Source organism: Protopterus annectens, chromosome 3.part1 (assembly GCF_019279795.1).
Source record: "Protopterus annectens isolate FY-2018-M chromosome 3.part1, PAN1.0, whole genome shotgun sequence".
Classification (NCBI taxonomy): Eukaryota; Metazoa; Chordata; order Ceratodontiformes; family Protopteridae; genus Protopterus; species Protopterus annectens.
This window is the reverse complement of record NC_056732.1, coordinates 206773920-206801130: the sequence shown is the minus strand read 5'-3', so window position 1 is coordinate 206801130 and position 27211 is coordinate 206773920. Positions and strand designations below refer to the sequence as shown.

Below are 27211 nucleotides of genomic sequence, written 5' to 3'. Positions count from 1 at the left end.
TTGAAGTATTTAGCCGTGCAGTTTAACATTTTTATTATTGTGTGCAGATTTTTTATTACACTGTTGGTGCCATGTTGATATTTAGGGTCCAACATGTCAGAGACAGATACAGGGTTTTAAAAAATGCACTGATTGTGTGCACAAACTGCCCACACAGGATACTCACCAAAAATGTATTTACTGCCTAGGGGCAGAACGTCTGGAAAACACATGTCAAGCTGGTGCTTCCTTCACTGCTAGAGCACAACAGCAAAGGAAAGAAGAGCTGATAGTTAAGTGGATCCTTCATGCTGAAATGATGCCTACTACCTCAGCTTCTCCAGCCAGCAAAGAGAGGAAAAGTAGAGACACAGAAAAGTTTAAATCGAAGGAATAAACTAAAAAAGAGAATTAAGTGGATTTAGACAAGCCAGGAAAAATCAAGGAAAAGGACATCAGATGTAGCTCCTATTCCAGAACCCAATCCAAAGGTTCCTAAGTGATTGGATCCATCAACTGCACAGATCCATTTGCCTGTTGCTCGGTCCTGGTTCTCACCACAACCAATGAGCCCCAGGCTACATTCACCCATTTTACAAGACAAATGACCGTCCAGACCTTTGTCCTTGGCTTCTTCCACCCGGTCCTACAGGAATCTTTCAGAGCTTGACGACGACAATGATGAGGTTCCTTAGAATTCAGATTCAACTACGAGTTCTGTTGATGCTGTCACCCTTGAACCTGCCAAGTAGAATGCAGATCACTCCTCCTTTTTCCACTCTGACACCGGTCCAGCCATTGGGTCAAGTTAGCTCGGTGCAGATCTGCCCTGAGGTACCTTTGTTGGGGCAGATTGCTTTCTGCACTTCGACCCTGACTCAATCTCTTCCCCTGTGGATTCCGATGAGTTTGGAGGTGTGTTTGGTGCCAGGAAACAGGGGAGGTATCGACACCAAGACTCTTTGAGCTCTCCCTACCTCTCAGTGCCTCAGCTTTTGATAGCTAGTCTCAGAGGTCTGCTTCAGAGTCCAGGCCTCTTGGTTCTGAAAGGTCTTTATCAAGGCTGTTGGAGAGGATCCCTTCGGGGACAATAGTGTCATTGGCTTTTGAGGCTTTTCAGTGAGTCCTCTAGCCTCTGAGGGATAAGAACTTTATTAAGACCTGCACCACCCAAACTTTGCACAGAATCTGGCTCTGTCATCATTCTGTTCGACAGGGACAGTCTGAATCAAGACCTTAGAAGACTTATCTGATAAGCTCCCAGTCTGAATCAAAATCCTCTGACATTCCCACATGGGCAAGTTCACTGAAAGCAGAAGTGTAAGCATAAGCACATTGACTCCTATCCGGAGTCTGTCACTGTTGACATAGACTTCGATGAAGGAGAAGGATCCTTTAGATCTCAACCTGAAAACATCATGTTCAGTAAAATCTTGGAATTGATTAAACAGAAAGGGGGATGACCCACCATACATCTTTCTCCTGAAGCGTTTGTATTCCTTGAAGCCTTTGATTCTGGCCCATCAACATCCTGGGGTGGTATCTTTTGTTGATGTCTTAGTTGACCTTATGGCACAATGGGCATGGTAGGATCCTGATGTGGTGGAAGCCATTACCAGGAAGCCTGACAAAATTTTGTCAGCAACTTCAGACTGAAAACATTGAAGCAAGGTGCCACCTGTAGATGCAGTTGTGGTAGCTGCAGTGACCAAGTAAGTGCTTTCAGAAGAGAGCACTTCAGTCCATTCTCCTAACAAGGAGTCAAGGGTGCTGGATCATTTTGAGAAATGGATGTGTGCTTTGGTGTCTTTTGCACTGCGAGAGCTGAACTATTTAGCACATGTCACTCCATTTCAGAGAGATTTGACAAAAGAGCTCTCCAAGTTCCTCTCAGGGGTCATGTCAACAGATATCCAGAAAACATTGGAATCTCAGCTATCGACTTTTCAGTTCTTATCTACCGTGGCTATATGGATGATTTCTAATGCAGCTGATGGCACAGCAAGAGCAGCAGGCACTGGCATTGCAGTACACTGGCTGGCTTGGATGCATCTTTGTGAGTTTGTGGAATGTTTGAAGACATCCTGTATTAATGCCCTTTATGACTGATCCACTTTTTAGTTATAAGGTCAAGGAAGCTCTGACTAGAAGTTAGCAAGATGGTAAGACGTTCTCTGCTGTTAAAATATGCTTCTCTGCTCCACAGAGATTCTTTTCTAGGAATCAGAGGTCTGATGAGAAGTGGTTCAGGAAGTCACAGGGATCTTACCAGGAGACTTCTAGTGACAAGTCTCCCTGTTGCAGAGGAGGAGGAGGACATCAGAATGGGTATCACCCCAGAGCCAGGAGTGGACCGCAAAATCAGGGTTTCCGAGAGTCCTTTTCCAAGAAACCCTTCTGTTGCCCTGAGAGGTTGCCCAACTGCTGCACTCTGGAGGCAGTTGGGAGGCGATTGTCTCTGCACCCTCTATCCTGGCAAAGTATTAGATTCCTGGGTGCTAGACATTTCTAGAGGCTATATAATTCCATTTTCCAGTCCTCCAAAATGGAAGCGTTCTGTTCCTGATGTTCCACCCAATCAGCAGGAACAAGCAGTAGCAGAAATTTTAAAGCTACTACAAAAAAGTCATCCAACCAGTTCCCAGAGACCAGCTACAACCAGAGTGTATTCAAGGGTGTTCATTGTGTTTCACTGCTGCAGTCCTAACTTATGGGATTTCCAGGTGTGGAAGCCCTTGACCGGCCCAATTACCAGAGAATTTTCTCCTCCTCCTGAAGCTGTCGGATGCCTTGTCAGATGTCACCTTATCTGGATATAATGGGAGTTGACGGGTGCTATGACCTCAATTCGTTCTTGCTGTTGCAGAGTGCTAGTCAGTGCGTCGGTCAGACTGCACCGGAGAAAGATTATGTCTAAAGCTAAGTACCCCATTGTGGAACTCATCATGTGTTCTTCACTAATGTCAGAGAAGGTTAATAACTTTCTCTGCTGTGGCAAGGAGATGCCCCATTGGGACTTTCATTCTTTTTGCGTGACTTGTTTAGACCCAGAATATGATGTTCCTAATTGTTGGTTCTGTGCTGATTTTAATAGTAGGACTACCCAGTGCAGGGCTGAGATTTTAGCTAAACATTTTAGCTAGTCGTTGAGGCCTTTGCATACTATGTTGTCCTCCGGCTGAGCTGTAAGTTGATCTCTGTAGGTGTAAAAAGGAAAAACTCCTGAGACGATGCTCATGTGCCAGCCCTCCTAGGCTTGTGATAATCAAAGAAGGTGAAGTGCCATTGCAGCCCCCTTCAATAACTGAGGTTGTGGCACACGCCTCTGTCAAGACCCGTTTGGAGTCCGATATGCCTCCAGGACCTTCTACTTTATTACAAGTTGAAGGTCTTAAACTCATCGGTTGGGTCTTTACCACTTTGCAGGTTCCGGCTTCCGACAACTGCTCTAAAACCAGTGATAGTTCCTCTCATCTTCAGGAGTTTGTTTTGGCTCATCATCCTCTGCAGTCTGTTGTTCATCTGTGTCCAGGTCCTAGTGCAGATGACATCATTAGGACTAAGCATAACGCTCCACAAAAAAGCTTCATCCACCTCAATCCCAGCCTAGGCCTGTTGGCTCCCAAACTCAGGCCCATCAACAAGACCTAGTTAGGCTGGCTGCGGGTTTTATTTACTTGTTCAGATCATCTCCTGGTAAAAGAAAGAGTGATACTCTTTTGAATCTGAGGATGATTATGATCATGATGAATCCACTTTTGAGGAGGATGTATTTGTTGCCTCCTATAGAGATTCTGATTCTGATGCGAACCTTGCCACAGCCTCCCAACAGAGGACATTTCCTTTGGGCAAAACTTACATACCCTGAAGGAGCACAGGACTATTCATGATCCAAGAAGAGAGTTAGAGAATTTTTAAATCTCCCTGAGTATAAACTCCTTGCCGTTCCCCTAGTCTTAGAGGTAGTGGATGATGTTGTGCTGGACCTCCTGTTTCCAACCAGACCCCCCTCCCCCTGCCCCTTGGAAAACCGACAGATTTTACAGGGTTGTAGATTCCCACAAACACATTTTTAAGAACCCTGTGGCATATCTTGAAGTGGTGAGTCAGGGCCCTATGGTAGTAAAAACTAGTACTTCCAAAAATCCTTCAGCAATGGACAAAGAAAGCAGATTGTTTCGTCTGGAAAGAAAATCTGCATCACTGCTACCCTTGTTGTGAGGGCTTTGAACTGTTTCATATGGTGAAGTATCAGGAAAACATTTTAGACTCGGTGAAACAAAAACTGACTGGGATTGAAAATAAGTCCTTCTCAAAGAAGCTGCTGGACTTCTGCAACTCCTGCTCTCAAGTAGCTAAGCACTCCTTGCACTGTGGCTATGATGCCCTAGAAGCTTCCAGCAGGGCAGCAATCACAGGTACATCATTAGAAGGCATGCTTGGCTGAGGGAGTAGTCCCTTCCTGAATATGTCAAGCCTTGTCTCCCCCTTTGGACAAAGACTTTTTTTTGTCCTAAGGCTGAGGCCATGCTTAAGAAAATGGAGAATAAGGCCAAATCCATGCAGATGGTTAAGGATTTTCTCCAGGTCCAGTCTCTTCATTTCAGCCACAGTTACCCTATGAAACATTGGTGCCCCCCCCCCCAGTTTAAACTTAGACATAGGAGACCTTGAGGGAAAAGGTGCCAAGGGCAACAGCAGCTTCTAAGACAGTGCAGATTCTAATAGGTCTCTGGGATCCCACTCCCAGGGACTCTGCAAGGAGCAGTCATGACTGTTACATGACTCTCCCTTCCCCCTCTCCTCACCCCTTCATTTCCCTTTCTTCTCCTCTGAGATTGGGAGGGTGGCTGTCCCTCTTCCTCAAGAACTGGACCCTTAGTACCAGGGATCAGTGGATTCTGAAAATGATTCAAAGAGGTTGCAAACTCCAGTTCAAACAGCCCGTAATTCGTTCAGGTTTCCCAGATATTTCTCCAAACCAAAAGGCAGAGGCCTTAAACCAAATACAGCTTCTGTGCACCCAAGCCACACCAGAACCTGCACCATCCTCTCTGCGAGGAAAATGTTTTAACTCCAGACTTTTCCTAGTTTCCAGAAAATAAGGTACTTGTAGTTCAGTTTGAGATGTGTCAAGGCTCAGCTGATTCTTGCAGGTCCCAAACTTTAAAATGCTAACACTACAAAAACTACTGCCCATATTTCCTATAACGGCTTCTTTGTAACCTTAGATCTAAAAGACAGATACCTCTACATCCCCGTAGAAGAATCTCACAGGAGGTTCTTAATGCTACAGAGCAGGTTTGTGGCACTGTCATTTCTGTGCTGTGTTGTTTGGCTTGTCTGCTGCACCCAAGGTTTTCACAAAATGCTTAGCCGCAGTAATAGTTTTCTGCAGGACAGAGGACATTCAGATTTACCCGTACTTAGATGACTGCCTTATTCAGGCTACAGATCTAGAAAAACTCGAAGGAAAATCTGGTTTACACCCAAAATTTACTGATTTCAGTGGGTTCACCATCAATACCCCAACATTTCAGACCAACCCCACAAACAGGATTGTGTTTCTCAGAGCTTTACTGGACTCCTCTCATCAGAAAGCCTTCCTTCCTCCAGACAACGTTACCTTTCTAGCACTACTTCAAAAAGGTTATTGCCAGGAAATGTCACACGGAGAGTATCTTACAGCCCTGGTTTACATGGCCTCTTGCATCCTCATGATCCCCGTGGCCATACTACATACGAGGAAATTGCAGTGGGACCTCACAAATGTATGATACCAACATTCTCAGTCTCTCACCTTCAGGATAAAAGTTTGCTTGGTGGACCCAAGCATGCTCTCTTAATCTGGGCCTTCCCTTCAGGCTCATCCCTCAGGGCCAAACTCTGAAAACAGATGCTTTGGAAGTAGCCTAGGGAGCCTGCTACAACAACTTCAGGCTCAAGGCAGATGGGACTCCTAGTTCATAAACAAACACATCAACATAAAAGAACTGATGGCAGTCCAAAAAAGCCTGATTGCCTTCAAAGAACGTTGGAAACCAGGAGTCCTCCTAGTAAAGATGGACAATAACCACTGTTTGGTACATAAATGGGGGGGGGGGATCACTCTTACCCCCTTTGTTGCCTAGCCAAGGACTTTTGGGAAACAGCAAGCTTCCTAGGAATATACCTCATAGGGCAGTACCTACCAGGTGAAACCAGTCAACTAGTGGATGACCTCAGCAGGAACCTGTCAGACAGCAACAAATGGCAACTGCATCTGGAAGTTTTCCTCAGCATAGCCAGTGAATGTTGTGGGTCACAGATCGACCTTTTTGCCACCAAAGAAAATACTCAGTTGGAAAAGTTTTGCTTTAGGACTACAACGAGGTCAGCCTGGAAAACAGATGCCTTTTGGTGCCCTTGGACAGACCTATTCCTCTATGCCTTCTCCTCCAATACCATTGCTACCTAGGGTACTTCTTAAGGTAAGGGAAGAAAGGCCAATGGTAACTCTAGTAACCCCAAATTGGCCAAGGCAGCACTGGTACCCCCATTGCTCAGGGTAACCAATGGAGAACCATGCCTGCTGCCACAGAGAGTGGACCACTTAACACAGAACAGGGGCACCATCATATACCGTAACCTGAACACACTCAAATTGACAGCTTGGATAATAGTTTGATCACACAGGAGGGGCCATTCCTCGACAAACAGGTCCCGGTCATTTTAAAAGAATCCAGGAGACCTAGCACTAGAAAGTCTTACTCCACCAAATGGAAGAGCGTTATCATATGGTGCAGAAAAAAGGGACAAGGCTGTTGGCAGGCTCAGATCCCTTTGATCCTGTCAAACCTATCAAGTCTCTTTGAAAAAGGACTATCCTGCTCCTCTGTCAGAATCCACGCTTCAGCTTTTTCAGCCTGTCTGCCTTCTCTGCTTCCTTTCTTTTTTTCATCCACTCATTAAACAGTTCCTGAGAGAGGTTGTCCGCATTAGGCCCCCTAGAAAACCACCTGTTCCTCCTAGGACTACAGTTTTAATCTGGAGAAGCTCACCATCCCACCTTTCAAGCCAGCTACTTCTGCAGATATAAAATTCCTGACCCAGAAGACAGCTTTCCTACTAGCCATTACCAGATGGGTTTCAGAGCTTCAGGCCCTTTTGTGTGGACCCTTTCATCATTTTCCACCTAGACAGAGGGCCTCTTAGGACCAGTCCTTCCTTTATGCCCAAGGTGGTGACAGATTTCTTTAAAGCAAGACCGTACACGTGCCTATTTTCTTTCCTAACCCTCAAAACAAAGAGAAAGGCTCCTCCATTCTTTGGATGTGTATAGCCAACTCTGTTACTACTTAGCTAGAACCAAGAATGTCAGGAACAGCTTTTTCGGGCCTTTGCCAGTAGCTCTGAGGGGAGACCAGTTTCAAAATGGGCAGTCTTCAAATACAACTCCCACTGTATCTCATTTTGCTGTAGCCATCATTGTAAGAAGCCTCCAGACCCTGTGAGGGCACATTCCACTAAGGCTACCACTACCACTACCTCTACTGCCTTTATAAAAGAGGTGGCCACTAAGGACGTTTTGGAGGCCACTACTTTCAAAGTCTAGAGCAGGGTTTTCTACTGCCATCTTGTAGGGCATCCTTTCCTCTCAGTCCTTCCATCCACCCTCCTTTCAGCTTTTGGAGTCCTAAGTTAGGACCGCAACAGTAAAACATGAAGAACATAGTACAGTTGTGTACACTTACCATCAATGTGGATGCTCAAGTGTACTCACTTTTGCAGTATTCTTTCCATCCCTCTTTCCTCTCTTGCCTATGAGATAGGGACAGATGTCCTTCATGGATGCATCTGCAGTCATAACAAGTGGGTTTGAACCTATTCCCTGCGAGGCCCTGCTGCAACTCTCTTGAAACTATTTCATTAAACTTTTACCGGTGGACTTGGTTGACTTACATCCATCCCCTTTGGATGTTTCTACCCCAGCACTGTGTGCTGCTAGCAGCCCCCAGTCCCAAGGCCTTCGCCAGGGCTAAAGCAGCAGCTAAGACTAAAAAAAACAGTGCCTGTTAAACCAACCACATCCATCCCTCTTCTTTTCTGGTTCTCAAATGCTTTTACAGAAGCAGAAGATAATTTTTTTAATTAGGATCAAATCTCACCCCAGACACAGCCTCTCAGCCCCAGAGAAGAGAGACCTAGGCAGAGCCCCCCGAGCCAGTGTCCTCTGATGATTCTGCTGATGAATCAGAGAAGGTGGAAACCTTGCAACCCTTGCATGCCAGTTCGGCAGCAACCCAATGGCAGCAACAACAGATTCAGACTCAGAACTTTTTCTTTTACTTTCCCTGCAGCCCAGGCCCTTAGCCCCCCCCCCTATACCCCTCTGTGGTGGATGATGCTTTGATGCATGCTTTAATGATGTTTGCTCGCTCCAGATTCCCCTGCCCAACCCTGCCAGATTTTACAGATTTTGGCACACTATCACCACCATCACCACCTTCCACTTGCAGACCAGACCACCCGAAACTATATCCCCCTAGGGAGCAGGCAGTACCATGACTAAAACCCTATTCCTATTCCTTCTGAAAAGCAAGGTCATTAGACAGATGGGGTAAAAAGGTCTACACTTCAGCTACTCTCTCAGCTAGAGCTTTAAACGTAACAGAGGGCACAGACACAGCCACTGCCACTACATCAACACAACCACAGTGACGAACTGGCACTACATAACAAAGGACAAGTGGATTTTACAAACCATAGATCAAGGTACCGGTTTCACTGCAGAACAACTACAGCATCATCATCCAAAACCTAAAAACCTTGCAACTGACTGCATGGAACATCACATAACAGCAGCTATTCCAGAACTTTCCAGCAGACCTGTCATGGAAAACTGCTGGAAAACTGCCATACTACAGCAATTACTTCAGCAAGGGGTAACAGAACAACACAAGGCAATGGCACCTAATCTGCTTCCCCCTTCCACCAGTGTAGATGAGGACTAATCCTATTTATCTACAAGGTGGTAAGGGACTATCTGTCCTGTTTCTTTTAAAACACCTACCTACACCTACCCCCCCCTTTTCCCAACCCACAAAGAAGAGGAAAGAATACATACATACCTTGGATGTGCAGCTAGCTTACTATACTTGACAAAAAAAAAAAAGCAGAAAGACTGACCAACTTTTGTAGCCTATGCAACAGGATGGGAAGGAAAATTCTGTTACTCCTTCCATGGAATAGTTGGCTATGGTATTCTACCCACTTGTTATGACTGCAGATGCATCCATGAAGGACATAGTACAGTTTTGTACCGTTTGTGTATATGTACATACATTTATTTTTGTGTTTTACTCTCTCTATTTGGAAACATTGGCATCTATCCAAATTTTAGCCTTGTTATGACTGCAGATGCTATCCAGTTCGGACATCTACATTTATGGTAGGTACAAAACTGTACTTTTTTCTCCTTTTTAATTTCAGGTTGCTTCCTCCTCCTTGACACATGTTTTGGAGTCTATGAACTTAGGACCCTGACCTTAGGCACCTGCTAGGGGGTTCTTGCCTGTTGGGGGAAAGAAAGTACTGAAGTCATGGTGATGGCCGACACCCTTTATTTCCAGCCATTGTGATGTTGGACAGGGTGTCCTTCGGATTCAGGAGGAGGGGAAAATTCCATGACAGGAAATCCCATAAGTTAGGACTGCAACAATGAATACACACAAACATCTACATTTATGGTAGATGTACACAACTGTACTTTCTTTTAGTTCCAAAGAAGACAGTGAACTTAAGACCCATTTTGGACTGGAGCCATTTAAATCAATTTGTGAAACAGACAGAATTCCAGTTCAGTGATTTTTGTATCTTCTGAAGGACATGTGGATGCATACCTCTCAACTGTCCCCGATTTTGACTCAAATTCTAACTCTATCCCACTTAATCCCACTTAAAACTAGTGACTTTTGGAGGAAAGGTGGTGAATTACACGTAATGAATAATGACAACAATTAAGAGTTATAGACTTCATTTACCTCAGAAAATGTGTATTAATTCATATGCTCTGAGTAGGTCAGTGTGTCAAGCTAATAGCACTAATATTTTAAATGTGTCCCTGATGTAGTCATGACTTGTCCCTGATTCAGTTGAAATTTGTCCCCAATCGTGTGGATGTGCTTGATAGATCTCAAGGATGCAGACTGTCATATCAAGTTACAGGCATTCAAGGCGATTTCTACATTTCATGTTGGGAGCCAGTCATTATAATTTCAAGGCTCTGGTCTTTGGTCTCACCATAGCCCCCAGAGTGGTGTTCACCAAGGTTATGGCAGTAGTAACAGCATGGCTCTGTATGCTAGGGATCCAGGTATTCCCATATTTGGATGACTGATTTCGAACAGCTACCTTGGATCTAGCATTGTGTCAGCACAGAGACCTCTTGCTCCATTTGCTTCAGGAATTGGGTATTGCCATCAGCATGGAAAATGTCAACTTACTCCAACTCGGACTATAGAATTCATCACATGCCACCTGAATATGGCTTCTCAAATAGTCAGTCTTCTTCCTCGCAGGGTGCTTTCCATCCAACTGACAGCTTCAACTGTTATGAGACGTCATTCTCCCCAAGCCAGGCTAATCCTTTGGATGCTAAGTTTAATGGCTTTAGCCATTCTATTGGTTCCCTTGGCAAGATATCACATGAAAGTGCTTCAGTGGACCTCAGCAGTGCAACATTCACAGGCTCACAATCCTCTTCATTCAAGGATATGAATCGCTCCAACATGCAGAAACCATGTGTCTTTGGTGGATAACATCTCCATCATTGACAGAGGTGGTGCTTTTTGTGAGGGATCCTCCTGCGGCAGGCTGCAGGGTTTCAGGTCTTTCCTTACCTGGACGAGTGACTCCTTACCATCTCCACAAGAACATTATTAGTCAGAGCCAGGAGCACCTTACTCAAGTTGGGAAATCAGAGTCAGCTACCAAAAATCTAGCCTTCTCCCTGTGTAGTCAATAGAGTTCATAGGTTACCACTTGGTTTACAGTTTCTCAGATTGCAAGACTCCCAGTCTACAAACAGTCAGCCCTGCAGGATCTAGCTCTTTTGTTGTTCTCTTGCCCAAAACCTCCAGCATATTTTGTTCTCATGCTCTTGGGACACATGGCAACCACCATTTGCTTGGTTTCTGTAGCAAGGTAGTACATGAGGGGTCTGCACAATGACAATGTTCTTAGTGAAAACATGTGAGAGTGAGGCCTTGTGGCAGAGCTCCTGCACTATCTGGGTCAGGGAAGGATGTTGCGACTACAGGCTGTTGCATAATGGCAGTATTCTCAGCGAAAACATTCAAGAGTTGGGGTTTGGCAGAGCTCCTGTGGTATCAGGGTCAGGAAGGATGTAGTGACCACGGCCTCTGCACTATGAAGAAAGATGGTGACTGAGTGGAAGTGGAGATATCTTTATGTAGCAGCTGCTACAGCTGGAAACTTCTAGTAGTCGATTTTGGAATGTATCTCAGTGGAGTGCCCTAGGATTTGATTTAGAACCGATTGAAGTAAAAATATTGAATCTAACATCTGATACTCTCTGTCTGCACTTGGGATTATCCTTCCTTTTCACTTCAATTTGATTGTTTTTCTCTGAAGATTATTTATTTAATGCATTTCTGTATGAATGTATTTATTTATTGAATTTGGTTACTGGGATGGATCAACCGGGTAGATAAACTGCCCCTTTTCAGCAGAGGTCCATGCAAAATGCTCCAAGGTGGGAGGGTGACTTAATAGTTAAGTTGTTTGCCTTACAAACACAAGGTGCAGGGTTCGAGTCTCACAAGGGATAATTGGCTAGGCTTAAAATGGCTCACAAGGGCAGTTAGCTTAGTACTATTCTATGAACCTATGAACATAAAACAAGTAAAGAAAGGTATACAATTCAGGTACAGTGTTTCATTTGAAGTCTGACAGCAGCAATTTCTAATACTGCTTTATGACTAAAATGCTGTGTTAAAGTATAGTAAGGTGTTCAAATTCAGATTAGATGCATTTGAGTTTGTATTACCAGAAAAGAGTGAGAGAAGCAGATGTTCATCATTCACACTGCCTTAGTGGCATCTGGGTTTTGTGTTTGCACAAACCCACCCTGGCAACTTTCCGGAGCTTAGAATTCCTTTCTCTGATTCCCTGTAATAGCCTAACCTCTATCACAGGAGGTCATTTGTTCAGTCTTACATTGCCATCTGTAGGAATCACACAGTTGAATCTCCTAAGCAGCCTGCATTGATGGATTACAGCTCCCATACTCGGGTAAGATTCATTTGGGTACTTCCCTTTTTCTTCATTATATACTTTTGATTGTTTTCTGTTTTATTTTAAACTATATAAGTATGTATATATATGTGTGTACATATATATATATTTGTATATTTGTGAGTGTAACTTAACTGAATATATTTGCTGTTTATGTCTTTTAATTTCTCTGGGAATTTTAATTTATTACTGTGTTTGTATGGTTAATATTGCTTTTAAGCAGTTAAACTGCTTTTCTAAAGTGTTTTATGACTTTTATTGAGAAACTAAAGATCTGATGTAATTTCCATTCATTCCTCAAAGGATGGGTCTTGGATTTGACATCGGATTCGACTCTGGCGCTTTTACTAGACTTGCAGATCCAGCTGTCGAGCTCCTCCCTTCACCCATAATGCCCCCACTCTCTTGGTATACCTTAGATCTTGTTTGCCGTCACATTATTCAGACGTGGATTTCTGCTCAGGTTAACAGATAGTGTTGTATCCTTTTCTGTGAGGTTTTTGCACTTAGCGTTGCTTTCCTCTTCCTTTCTTTATCTTTAAACAGAACTTGCTATGCATTACTTTTTCCTTTTTTTTCTGCCTTCCTCATCGGCCCTTTCTACCTGTGTCAGGCTACTCTCCCACATACTATTGTTGGTATTCTTTCTTTCTCTTTCTCTCTACCTGATTTACAGTATCTTTTAAATAATTTTGTTAGTATTCTCTTTCCAAACAAGACAGTCTTTTTCTTTCTCACTTTTGTGTCTTAGGAGAATTAGGTACATTTTGTTGTTATGGCTGACAAGCCTACAGACGCTAAAAAGTGCATCTGCTGCAGGCATAAGATTCCTAGCTCAGATGCCCACAAGGAGTGTGTGTATTGTTTGAGAGCTGCCCACCTAGATGTGGACTGATCTAATTGTTCGGGGTTCAACTCCCATATTTTGTAATAGAAGGAATGTTGATTTTGATAGGTTTGCTACTGTCTACTGTTTCTGCTTCAGGTGGAGCTCAAGCTACTTCTAGTAAAACTGACAAAGGGAAGCCTGACTTGGCTGAGAAAGAAAGGGAGTCCAGGAAATGGACCCCTGATCATTCTCCCCATTTGGCTCCAACTTCTGAGCCGCTGGCTAAAGTTACCAAGACATCTGATCTAACTAGTTCCTTGGAACCTACTATGTCAAGATCTGGGTCTTCTCAGATCCAATTTCCACTTTTCACCCCCAGATCTGATATCTCCTTTACTCCATTTGTCCTTCTTACAAGAGACACCTAGAAAATCTTCCAGACCACCTTGTAGTACTGCATCCTTTAGGTCTTCTAGGAACTTATCTGAGGCAGAGGTGGATAGGATGATGAAGTTTCTCAGGGCTCAGATCCAGATGGGGTGTGATTCAGTTTCCATCTCCCATTAGATCCGTGAGCTTGCCCTCCTCTTAACATCATTTCGCATCCCCTTCTACAATCCAGCCAGTGGTTGTGGAGCCCACAGATCCAATATCTTTGAGGATATCTTTTGTCAGACTTGAAAATTGGTCGTTCTTCGACTTCATCCATCCCCCTGAGTGGATTGGTTCTGACCTTTTCAGAGTAGGATGACACTCTGAGCTGAAGCATTGGCACTGCCTCCAAAGCTGTCAGAGCCATCCTTGCCTCTTGGTGTCTTAGTGTTAAATAGCTTGGCCCTAACTTCCTCCTCAAGGCAGGAATCCATGGGGTTACAGAGTTGGGCACAGGTAGCTTCAGTGCCGGTGTAACTGGCTGCTGTTTGTCCTGGACCTTTTGCCTTTGAGATTGTGGAGAGGGCTTTCCTTTACCCAGAGAAAGGACATTCTTACCCTCTTCAGATACTACTTCTCCCTTCACTAACTTTGAACTCTGATCCTCTCATACCTACTCCACCGGGACAACGTCCCTGTACAAACCTTCAGCCAATTCTTCTCCAGTACTCCTCACCTTCTTCTGATACTTCAGACCATCCCACTAGTCAGGTCCCTAAGAAGAGAATGTGCAAAAGGAGGCACCTAGATTCCCCTCTGGAGTCTGTCACTGAAGACATGGACTTAGATGGAGTAGGATCCCTCAGATCTCCACATGGTGATGTCTCCTTTGAAGAGATTCTAAAAATTCTTAGACAGGTGTGGCTGGTCCCCTGATACCCCTTCCCAAGAGGAGTCTGTATTTCTGGAAGCTTTTTCGGGCTGGCCCGGTTACATCTTAGGTGGTCCCTCTGGCTGATGAGTTGATAGATTGTATTGTATGCTGAGCATGGAAGGAACCCGATACAATGGAACCTATGTATAAGAGATGAGAAAAGTTTTTATCTTCTCCTAATGATAGTACCCATGTCACTATAGATGCCATGGTGGTGGTGATAGCCAGTAAGAGGGAACTTGCAGAACAATGTTCATCTGTCCATTCCCATAATAGAGAGTCTAGAGCCATGGACAGATTTGGCAAGTGTATTTACCCCTCGGTGACCTTTGCTGGACTGTTTGACACATTCCACCAGGCTACAAAGGGATTTGATCAAGAAGCTTTCCAAATCTCTTTCAGGGTCCAAGTCTGTGGAAGCCAGAAGAAAGTGTCTTCACAACTGTCCATCCTACAGTCCATCTCCAGTGCATCCGTGAGGTTGATCTCTCACACAGTTGAGGGTACCTCTTGGGCTGCAGTTTCAGGCATAGCAGTCAGGAGGCATTCCTGGATACAGTTTTTGGATTTTGCAGAGCCCTTCACGTCTTCATCCGTTATCCTTTTGATGGATCATTTTTGTTTGGTTCCATAATTAAAGAAGCACTCTCCAGAAGTAAGTAAGATAGAAGGCCCTGTCTGCCATTAGGATACATTTTTTCACTCCTCAGAGATCCTTTTCCAGGAATTAGAAAGGTAGTAAAAATATATGGTTTCACAAGTCCCAAGGTCTTTCCTGGAATCACAAGGAGATGGTTCTTCCCAGGGCAGAGGGGGAACTGTAATGGAAGATGCCAACCTCGTGGCAGAGGTGGCCCGCAGAACAAGGGCTTCAGAGATGCCTTCTCTAACAGACCTTACCAATACTCCTGAAGTACTGCCTGATTGCTGCACTCTGGAGGCAGTTGAGGGAGCTTATCTGTGCACCCAAAAACCTTTGCATCTATCACAAAAAAACATTTTGGGTGCATAAAATCATATCCAGATGTAATTTCATACCATTTTCCCAGATTACTATAATAAAAATGAAAAACATCCCCGATGTCCCACCCAGTCAGAGGGAAACTACAGCCTTGGAAGTAGAAAAGCTGCTAGAAAAAGGAATCCTCCAAAAATTCTCCCCAGAACAACAAGGATCTATTGGAGAAAAATGCATTTCTAATGATGATTCTTCACAAAATGCATATTCGCTTAGTTGCTTCACAGATTGTTTAATATTTATGTTAAAAATTATATGTAGTGTAGATGTATAGTTATGCATATCACAGATGTGTACTGTATTTCAAAGTGTTTTACAACTGCATTCTAATATTAAGCTGTAAAGTGTATTAACAGATGACTGAAGGTAAAGAAAGTGCTGAAAGGGTTCATAGGTGGTTACTAGGCTGTTGGCTCTGAAGCCCTTATAAGCCAGCCAAGAGTTTAGTCCATGTTTAGACAAGTCAGCACCCAAGAGCCCCTGTCCAGCAGTGAGACAGGTGGAATCTCAGGAGTGTGTTTTCTGTTTTCCATCCAGTTATCTAGGTTGCGCTTAAAAAGGGATAATGAGGTACTCTGCTTGACAGGAAGAGGGAGTCTATTCCACATATGGGGGAGTCTCTGGGACACATTTGTCCTGCCAACAAGCCCTGTTGATATCACAGACCAGGTTGAGGTCACGCATACGGGTTGCTCAAGTGGAGCTTAAGTTGCAGATATGCAGCAGTCCCATCAAGGCGAGGTCTGAGATTGCTTTGTATGCCAGGCAGAGGTCGCCTCTGAGGAGTCTGTATGAAACTGAGTAGAGGGACATGGCTTTTAGTGTATCTGTGCAGGATAGGTGTTTGAGGCCATGGATTCTCCTGGTGAGGAACCCCTGTGGTCTCTCCAGCTGCTGCATGTGCTTTGCAAGGTACATGCTAAAGGGGGCATTGTACTCAATAATTGGCCTTATAAGGGAAGAATACAATGATTTTATGACGTCTTTGTCCCTGGATGAGATGTCCTTACTTATGAGGTGGGCCATGGGTTAAGGGATGTACTGTGGTCTACAGAGTCTGGAATGCCCAGGAAGGGAGGAAAGTACACAGTGCAAAAGAGATTTTGTTTTATGTGAACTCTAGCCTTCCTAGGCTGGGATGGGTAGTTACAAAGAATGTTGGGGAGTTGGCATGTACTGGTACTTCAATGTACATGGTCAAAAAACAAGACTGGTTGCCAGGCCAGGTGGCTTGGGTTTTTTTTTTTTTTAAACATTATTGTTACTAAAAACATAGTTAAGTATTCATGTGCAGCACTAAGCGAGAAGTACAGGAGTCTGCAGAGACCTTATTTGTTAACGTCAAAATTCTGCATGCATGATACTAATAAGAAAGGAAATAAAAACTGGTATGTTTTTTGCTGCTTGGTGAGACTGATTTGAAAACTTTGTGAAGGCAGTTTCCCAGTGCTGTAATTTATTAAATAAAGAGAGCAAAGGATTGCACATCCTGAAGAGTTATTCTTGAGTCAAGACTAACAGGTAATTAATGTTATTTATGTATATTTTAATTGCACTCTAACAAATGCAGAACTTACTCAAAATTCTTTGGTGCCAAAGAAGACAGGGGACTTGAGACCAATTCTGGATCTCAAACTTCACCAGTATTTAAAATACTTATTTTTAGAGTTCTTGGATGGTCATAGTTCATTCCATTTTACCTATGTTATGAAAGGATGATTGGATGTGCTCCATAGAGCTTCAAGATGCATACTATAATATCAAAATGAACAGGTGCTCTAGAAGATAACTGATATTCCTGCTGGAAGCCAGCCATTACCAATTCAGAGCACTGCAGCACCCCCCCCCCCCGTTAACCAAATGTATGATGGTAGTGGCTCACCTGAGACTGCAGGCATTCTGGGTGTTTCCATGTCTAGACGACTGCCCCCTGTCTGCCCATTCCAGGCATCTGTTGCTTCAAGCGAGGGATTACTTCCTCCAGTTGCATTGACATTTGGGCAACACAGTCAATTACATCGAATTGCAGCTTATCCCTACTCAGACACTGGAGTTTTGTAGGTGCTCATCTGGACATGGCTAAGCAGATAGCTTTGGTTCCTTTGACAAGGTTTGTACTCTCAGGTCATGAAGGTGATCTCCCTTTCTCATCCGACAGCAAGACTAGATGTTCTTCGTGTTTCACTGTTGCAGTCATCACCTGTGGGTTATCCCTACTGTGGGTAGCCCTTGGCCAGCCTGAATACCAGAGTCAGTTTTTTTTTTTTTTTTTGCATCAGCTGCAGTTGCCTGTAGTCTGAAGTCAGGTTGTTAGTGCTATAAAGCAAGGCAGCCGACGTCATTACATCAGTCTTTCTTGCTGTGGAGCCCGTAGCAGAAGCAGTTCACATGAGTGGTGGTCGGTCGCTACTAAAGTATGAATTTCAGCTGAAAACATCTAAAGCGAAGTACCCCGTTGGGGACCCTTTTTTCTTGCACTAACCGTTGTACGAAAAAGTTAACAATTGTCTCACCTGTGGAAAGCAGATCCCACACCGAGACTTCATTCTTACTGCATCACTTGTTTAGGCCCAGACCATGGCGTCCACCGTTGCCTGATCTGTGCCCTCTTTAATGCAAGAACCATTCGCCGTAGAGATTTTTTTGTAGACCGTTATTTTCACATTCCATCTTCACATGGCATCCGTCGGCCAACAATCCGTGGACATTGCAAAAAAATGCAGAGATAAGTTTAGAGACAGACCGCACAAGGCTAAGCCTTCTGATGACGCTACCGCTAAGCAGGTCGTCAGTTCTCCGTAACTTTCGCAGCCTCTACCGAGACCCTTTCAGAGTTCGGTATGCCACAGAAATCTTCTTCATCTTCCGAGCCTTTGGCTGTCTCTGCCTCGGTTGGGTTTGGAGCCGCGATGTAGGCACCGGCTTCCGAGGAGGCTATTTGAACTACTGAATCTAAACAAAAATCGACATCTTCTCATCCGACTACCATCTCTGTCAGACCGACGGATTCTCTCAGGCCTAGAAGCCAGGCCACTCTTAGGAAACCTGCTTCTAGCCACCATCTTGCTCCTGCTCCACCACCTCAAGCACAAATGCTTAAAATGGTGGAGGATCTCATCTCTCTTATCCGGGGTAGTCAGGCTACAACTTCTAAAAGGAAAAGACACCCTTCTCCAGAAATTGTAACAGAACAGGATTCTGAGGAATCTGACTTTTTGAAGAGGAACAGCAACTTCTGACTGCTTATGACGATTCAGATGCAGAGGAATCCATCCCTTCTGCTTCCCCTCCAGAGGACCTTTCCTTTGGGGAAACCCTCCACACCCTCAGGGAACATTTTCCAGTGGGAATCACAGGACTTCCCTTAGTCTAAGAAAAGACTTAGAGAGTTTCTGGACCTGCCCAATCACAGACCCCTGGCCATCCCTCCTATTTTAGAAGTGGTGTATGATGTTTTTCATGACTCCAGCTTAGCCCCTGCCGCTCTCCCACCTGCTCTCAGTAAACCTGACAGGTATTACAGGGTACTGGATTCTCACAAATACCTGTACAGAAATCCTGCTGCTGCAGACCCAGAGGTCATTACACAGGGGCCTAAAGGAGCTAAGACTAGATCTATCAAGAATCCTATTCCTTCTGACAAGGACTCCAGAACTCTGGACAGATGGGGTAAAAAAGTATACATCTCTGCAACCTTGGCTATCAGAGCACTAAATTGTCAGTTCCATATGTTATAATTTCAGCAGTACACTTTGGAATTATTAAAACAAAAGAGTTATATCTTTCCTGACTCTGCCATTTCTAAAGAGTTAGCAGATTTACTGCACTCTGCTTGTCAAGTGGCCAAACACTCATTACACTGTACAAGCAGTAAAAGAAACTCACCACTGAGCGAAGCAACCTTGGATAAAAAGAGCTGTATACAAGAGAACAAAAACCAAGGATGCACCAACAGCTATGTAGAAATCCAAAAATTATCAGCAGACAAATCCAAAACGACAACAGCCAACGATATATTCCACTTTTTATTGACAGGAACAGAATAAAATAGTAAGCGCTTTCACATCCTATGATGCTTCTTCAGACTTAAATAGCATTCAGTGCAAAGCCACTCTTTAAATACAGCTTCTTTGCACAGCTTAATCACATAACAAGCAATTACTTATTCATGTTTAAAGTGCCTGTGCCTAAAGAATTCAGTAGTACTTTAAAAGTTGATCACTTAACCCAGCATTATGTGCATAACAAAGTGCAGTTGAAATAACTTTATAAAAGTGTTGTTTCAGCATTATTCATAAAACACATATAAGCTACTCTTTAGATGCAGCTTCTTTGCACAACATAATCTCATATCAAGCAGTTGACTAATCATATTTAAAGTGCCTGTGCCTAAGGAATTCAATGGTGCTTTAAAAGTTAGTCGCTCAGTACAATATTATATGCATAACATAATGAAAATGTTGTTTCAACAAGTATGTTTCATCCTTTCAAGTCTTCTTCTGAAAACTCAGTTGAACTTATCTGTCATTGACCAAGTTTATAAAGTTTTGTCTATATAGATTAGCTTATTAAAAATATATAAAAATAAAATGTCTAATAGAAAAAACTATGATGTCTAGTAAAAAATATATGCCATTTATAAAATGTCTCACTAAAAAAAAGCACATAAAAAATCAATGTTTTTTAGCAAGCTTATTGTGTCTATATACAAAGCTTCAGTGTTTAAGTGGTCTGGCTGCTAAGAATGGTTTTAGTGAGATCCTCACATTTAGACCATGTTTATGGGCTTGCAGCCTAAGGATCCACTTGTTTTCTACTTCCTCTGTTCTATTTTTGGGGTTCCCCAACCTACTTGTCCTATTCACTTTTTCTAACACCCTAAATCTAAAACAATGCGTTAGACCATTTTCTATTACATGTCATGCCAGTGCATTGGTGGTATTTTCCTTGTTTATAGCATAGATGTGCTCTCTATTGCGTTCACGTAACGTTCTATTGGTTTTTCCAACATAGAACGTTTTGCATAACTGACATTGTGCCAAATAGACCACATCTGTGGTTTTGCAATTGGCAAAGCCTTTAAATCTATATGTATGCCCTGTATAAGGGTGTATGAAAGTTGCTTCTTCCGCTATGTATTTACATTGATTGCATGCATTGCAGGGAAAAGTGCCTTCCTTCGATGTCAAAGTAGAGCCCCTATGCATTTGTTCATAGCATAGAAGCCTATTCAAAGATTTCATGTTTCTATAACCTATGTTCGGCTTCTCGCTCACTAAGTTCCTAATTTTGTCATCGGCTTTCAGTAATCTCCAATTGTCCTCCAAAATTTGTTTTATATGTGTGTTTCTATTGGTGAAAGGAATTACTAACCTATTTTTGGTTTCAGTATTGCTAGTGGTATTCTCATACCTAAAATCATTGTCCCTATTAAAAAACGGGGTACCTTTACCGGCTCTATGTATATTGCCCGTCTTAATGGCTTTCTGCACCTCAGTTTTTTTGTATCCTCTAGAGATAAAGTTATCTAGCAATCTACTTTGCTGCTTGATAGTAAGTTGTGTCTTGTGTGGTTAATCTCGATGCTCTAAGGACTTGGTTCTGTACTATGTTGGAATGTATGTGTCTGGGATGCATGCTGTTTCGATGTAGAAGGCTGTTCCTCCAACAGGACTTCCTATGTAAATCTGTATCAATCCCATTGTTGCCCTTAGTTAACATTACATCCAAAAATTCTATCATCTGATGTGAATATGAACATTCAAAAATCAAGAAATTGGTCGTGCCATTGATATATTCAACAAATTCCATCAGCTGTTGTTCAGTTCCCCCCCATACAATAAAAACATCATCCACAAATCTATTGTAGTGTTTGAGACAATGGACATATATCAAATTCTTTAGTACATATGTTGTTTCCCAAAATGCCAATACCAGATTGGCATAAGAATTGGCACAGGGAGTGCCCATGGCTACTCCCTTTTTCTGTAGATAGTAGCCATCATTGTATAACAGAACATTGTTTTCAAGCACTATGTCCAATAATGTCATCCAACAGATGACATTGTTATTTGTAATGTGGTTCTCAAGCAAAAACAGCCTAACATATTCTATTCCTGTAGTATTAGGAATGGATGTAAATAGCGATTTTACATCAAGTGTAACAAATAAATCATCCTTTCCAATTGGTGTAGCTCTATTGAGACTTGCTAAGTTCTCAAGGAAATGTTGAGTGTCCTTGAGTATATGGCTGGTGTTGTTAACTATTGGCTTAAATTTTTTATCTAGATATATAGATAGAGGTTCTGTCAGCCAGCCTTTGCTTGAGACTATCATGTACATCTACATGTAATAGAAAATGGTCTAACGCATTGTTTTAGATTTAGGGTGTTAGAAAAAGTGAATAGGACAAGTAGGTTGGGGAACCCCAAAAATAGAACAGAGGAAGTAGAAAACAAGTGGATCCTTAGGCTGCAAGCCCATAAACATGGTCTAAATGAGAAGATCTCACTAAAACCATTCTTAGCAGCCAGACCACTTAAACACTGAAGCTTTGTATATAGACACAATAAGCTTGCTAAAAAACATTGATTTTTTATGTGCTTTTTTTAGTGAGACATTTTATAAACTGCATATATTTTTTACTAGACATCATAGTTTTTTCTATTAGACATTTTATTTTTATATATTTTTAATAAGCTAATCTATATAGACAAAACTTTATAAACTTGGTCAATGACAGATAAGTTCAATGGAGTTTTCAGAAGAAGACTTCAAAGGATGAAACACACTTGTTGAAACAACATTTTCATTATGTTATGCATATAATATTGTACTGAGCGACTAACTTTTAAAGCACCATTGAATTCCTTAGGCACAGGCACTTTAAATATGATTAGTCAACTGCTTGATATGAGATTATGTTGTGCAAAGAAGCTGCATCTAAAGAGTGGCTTATATGTGTTTTATGAATAATGCTGAAACAACACTTTTATAAAGTTATTTCAACTGCACTTTGTTATGCACATAATGCTGGGTTAAGTGATCAACTTTTAAAGTACTACTGAATTCTTTAGGCACAGGCACTTTAAACATGAATAGGTAATTGCTTGTTATGTGATTAAGCTGTGCAAAGAAGCTGTATTTAAAGAGTGGCTTTTCACTGAATGCTATTGAAGTCTGAAGAAGCATCATAGGATGTGAAAGCGCTTACTATTTTATTCTGTTCCTGTCAATAAAAAGTGGAATATATCGTTGGCTGTTGTCGTTTTGGATTTGTCTGCTGACTCATTACACTGTGGATGTGACACCCTAGAAGCCTCTAGCAGGGCAACAGTGCTAGGATCTGTCTTTAGGCGACATGCATGGCTGAAGGAACAACCTCTCCCTGATCATGTCAAGTCTAAACTTATTGATGCACCCCTAGATAAGGAGTGCTTGTTTGTAGTAAAAGCAGAAGAGGTGCTTAAAAAGATGGAAGACAAAGCAAAATCTATGCAAACAGTAAAAAATTTCTTTCAGGTTCAACCTCCCATGTTCAGCAGGAACTTTTCCTCTAAGCACTGGTCTTTCTCCGCACCTAGCAGACAAGGCCAAGGTAAGCCACGTGGGGACAGACCATCCAGGCCCCTATCCCAGGGCCAGCAGAGAAGCAAACAGTGGACCACTTCAGCCCCAAAGGCAGGGAGTTCTAAGCATCCCTTCCATAGCAAAAGCTCTCAATGACTCCCCTTCCACCCTCTGCCCTCCCTTCACTCATCAAAAACTAGGAGGATGACTCATCCTCGTCAAAGAAAATTGGCTTTCTGTAACAAAGGACCAATGGGTCTTAAAGATAATTTTTCAGGGATACAAATTCTCTTTCAGCGAACTCCCAATTCCAAGAGGGTACCCAGACTTGCCTCCAAATCAATGGGCAGAGGCATTGAAACAGGTCCAAACATTCGTATCCCAAGGCGACAGTAGAACCTGTCCCCTCAGATCAAACAGGCAAAGGCATTTATTCCAGACTATTCTTTGTTCCCAGAAAAGAGGGCACTTTGCGCCCCATCCTTGATCTATTCATTCTGGACACCTCCCTTTTGGTTCCCAGATTCAAATGCTAACTTTGCAGCAGCTGCTGCCTATGCTAACCAAAAATGCCTGGCTAGTCAACCTAGACCTAAGAGATGCCTAGCTCCACATCCCCATGAGGGAGTCCTGCAGGAAATTCCTGCGCTTCAGAGCAGGATCACAACACTTTCAGTTCTCTGTGGTGCCCTTTGGCTTATCTACTGCACCCAGAGTATTCATTCTGTAGACAGAGAAATATACAGATTTACCCTTACCTGGACGACTGCCTCATTCAGGCAGAGTGCAAAGAAAAGCTGCTCCGGGACCTTCTCTTTGTCAAATCCCTTCTAACCTCCCTAGGGTTCACCATCCACGAAAAGAAATCAAAGAAAATTCCCACGAGGAGAATCATTTTCTTGGGAGCTCTGCTAGACACAGCATCCCAAATGGCCTACCCATCCCCAGAAAAGCAGAGCTTTCCTGCCTCTCTCTACTTTACCCAGGTGGCTTCCAGAACTCACCTCACCACGAGGAAATTCCTGCAAGCCCTGAGATACATGTCATCTTGCATCCTTCTAATTCCTCGAACCAGGGATAGCATGAGAAAACTTCAGTGGTATCTAACGAACCTTTGATGCCAGCACTCAGTCTCTGGAGACCTCTCTCCCTCTGATCCCATGTATAAGGGCCAAGTTTCTCTGGTGGCAGAGGCCTGTGCCAAGAACAAGGGTCTCCCCTTCATCCTCCTCCCTACCGGCCAGACCATCATTACCGATGCCTCAGACATTGCTTGGGGCGCCAACCTAGCAGGCAGGTGCACCCAAGGTCTTTGGGATGCCCAGCAACTTCACCTACACATCAGTCGGAAATTATTGCAGTACAAAAGGCTCTGACATCCTTCAAACCCCATCTCAGACCAGGGGTTCTCCTTTTAAAAACAGACAACACCACCGTAATGTGGTATATCAACAAACATGGGGGTGACACAACCTTACTCTCTGTGCAGGCTAGCCGTGAGCCTCTGGCTGACAGCTGCCTCCATGGGTCTACATCTAATTGCCCAATACCTACCAGGGGTCAACAACACCCTGGCAGACCAACTAAGCAGAAACCTACTGGACCCCCACGAGTGGCAGCTCCACAGGGAAATCTTTCTGCAAATCACTCAGGAGTGGGGGTCTCCGGAGGTGGATCTCTTTGCCTCGCATCTCAACGACCAGCTGCAAACGTTTTGTACCAGGGAGTATCACCTCCTAATGTGGAAGGTGGATGCCTTGACCTTCCTCTGGAACTCATTCTTTGTGTACGCTTTCCCTCCTCTGCCCCTTATTCCAAAGGTACTTATCAAAATAAGGGAGGAGACCAAAGGCCATCCTTGTTGCTACAGATTGGCCCAGACAGCATTGGTACCCCTTACTGCGCAGCCTGACCCTACAGCCCCCCCCCCCAAGCACCTTTACCTGATCTCAGACCTGTTGCCCCAGGTGACTGGGGAGATACTGCACCCAGACTTGCAGACTCTCAATCTTTCAGCATGGCTTGTACCTTAAATAAAAGCTGAGCAGCTTAGTGTGCTAATCCACTGTTCTCTAGTTGACAGGATCCTGGGTTTGAAACTTGGCAAGGGCTGAATATTACAGGGAAACAAGAAAATAATTTTAAAAATATGAACCTAAAAGCTAACAAGGAATCCCTGTTAAGCAAACGGGTCCTTGACATTCTCATAGAGGCCAAAAGGCCTAGCACCAGAAAATCTTATGTAGGGTAATGGTATAGATGTCCTTCAAGGATGCATCTGCAGTCCTTACAAATGGGTTGTCCTGTCGTCAGGCAGCCCTTCGGTCGGCCGGATTCCAAAGTCTGGGTCTGGCCTCGGCTAGTGTCGCACTTCACCCGACGTCATAGCGGCAGTTCTTCGGGTATAAAGGCATCAGCCGACGCCATTTTCCCCAGTCTTTCTTGCCGCGTGGCGCCCGAAGCAGAAGCTGTTCGCAAGTGCCGGTCGGTCAGATCCAGAGATTACTACTACCGAATACTACTTCGAAGACTTCTGAAAAGCTAAGTACCCCGTTGGGGACTCTTTCTTGCCTCAGCCGATGTCAGAAAAAGTGAATAACTGTTTAACTTGTGGGAAACAAATACCTCATCAAGATTTCCACTCTTACTGCTTACCTTGTTTAGGCCCAGACCACGACGTAGCAGCTTGTTTAGCCTGTGCTTCTTTCAACCAACGGACACTTAGACGTCGGTCAACCAGGCCATACACCTACTTAACTTCTTTCCCAACCCACAAAACAAGGGGGAAAGAATTCTGCACTCGTTAGACATGCACAGACAACTCCAATACTATCTGGACCATACTAAACCCTTCAGAAAAACAGACCAGCAGCTTGTCAGCTTTGCCCCAGGGGCAAAGGGGAACCCATTTCCAAATGGATATCGCACTGTTTCCATTTCTGCTACTAACTGCATGGGAAACAACCCCCTAAGTCTATTCGTACACATTCCACTAGGGCAGCCTCCACTTCCGCAGCCTTCCTCAGAGGAATCCCCACCAGGGACATCTTGGAAGCTGTCACCTGGACCTTGGTTCCATACCTTCACAAAACATTGCCATCTTCCTCTTTTTTTCTAAGTCTAGAGCAGGGTTTGCCTCTGCAGTTCTGCAGGGCATGCTGACCCATGCGTAGGGCTCTTACCTATCTTTCCACCCCTGTCCTCAGCTTTGGGAATCCTCCCACAGGTAATGACTGCAACAGTGAAACATGAACATAGCACAGTTGTGTACACTTAACTTAAATGTAGATGGTCAAGTGCATTCACTGCTGGAGTCCTGGTGTCCCTCCCTCCGTCCTCCTTATGCCCTCTTTCCCTAGGGATGCATAAGCTTCCCATGGTGGTCTTCAGCCACAAGGACCACTTTAATTTATTTCCTTGTGGTTCTGATGGGTTAGGGCAAGAAAAACTGATGTAATGATGTCGGCTGCCTTGCTTTATAGCACTGACGACCTGATGTCAGACTACAGGCAACTGCAGCCAATGCAAAAAAACATAGACTCTGGTATTCGGGCCAGCCGAGGGCTACCACCGCAGGGATAATCCACAGGTGATGACTGCAACAGTCTTCTATATTTATAGTAAGTGTACACAACTGTATTTTCTCTCAAGCAATAGGGTTGATGGCAGCCTCGGTAACTCTAATCCCATTAGTCAGGTATAATATGCACATCCTTCAGTGGACTCTTTCAGTACAGTAGTCTATTCTTCAGCATCCTTTAAGCACTCCAGTCAAAATTTCCACAGTTTGCAAGGAATATTTTCTCTGGTGGCTTCATTCAGAAATGGTTTCTGAAGGTTGTCCATTCCTTTTCTCTCAGCCAGTAGCCACAGTTACCACGGACACCTCCCAGTTTGGGTGCGCGGTGCATTTCTTGGGATGGACAGCTGAAGTTGTGTGGTCCCTAGAAGAGGCCAGTTTGCACATCAGTGTCATGTAAATGAGCTGTCCTGCTAGTGTGGCAGGCTTTTGAAGTTGTTCTATCTTCAGGGTTGATTGCGATCCAGACAACATGTCAGTAGTCTGGTATATCAACAAATGGGAGGAAGCAGGTCTTACCCATTGTGTTGAGAGGCATTGAGTGTGTGGTAGTGGATGATCTCTTCCGGTCACTTTTTTTTGCAAAGTACATACTGGGGAAATCCAGCATGCTTGCAGACAGACTAAGCAGGT

General features: G+C 43.7%; 1 protein-coding gene across 1 annotated transcript in view; it reads left to right on the top strand.

Annotated features, from left to right (window-relative positions):
* The window catches only part of TOPBP1 (DNA topoisomerase II binding protein 1), a 1495804-nt gene that overhangs the window by 669907 nt on the left and 798686 nt on the right, over nt 1-27211 (top strand). The window lies entirely within an intron of this gene.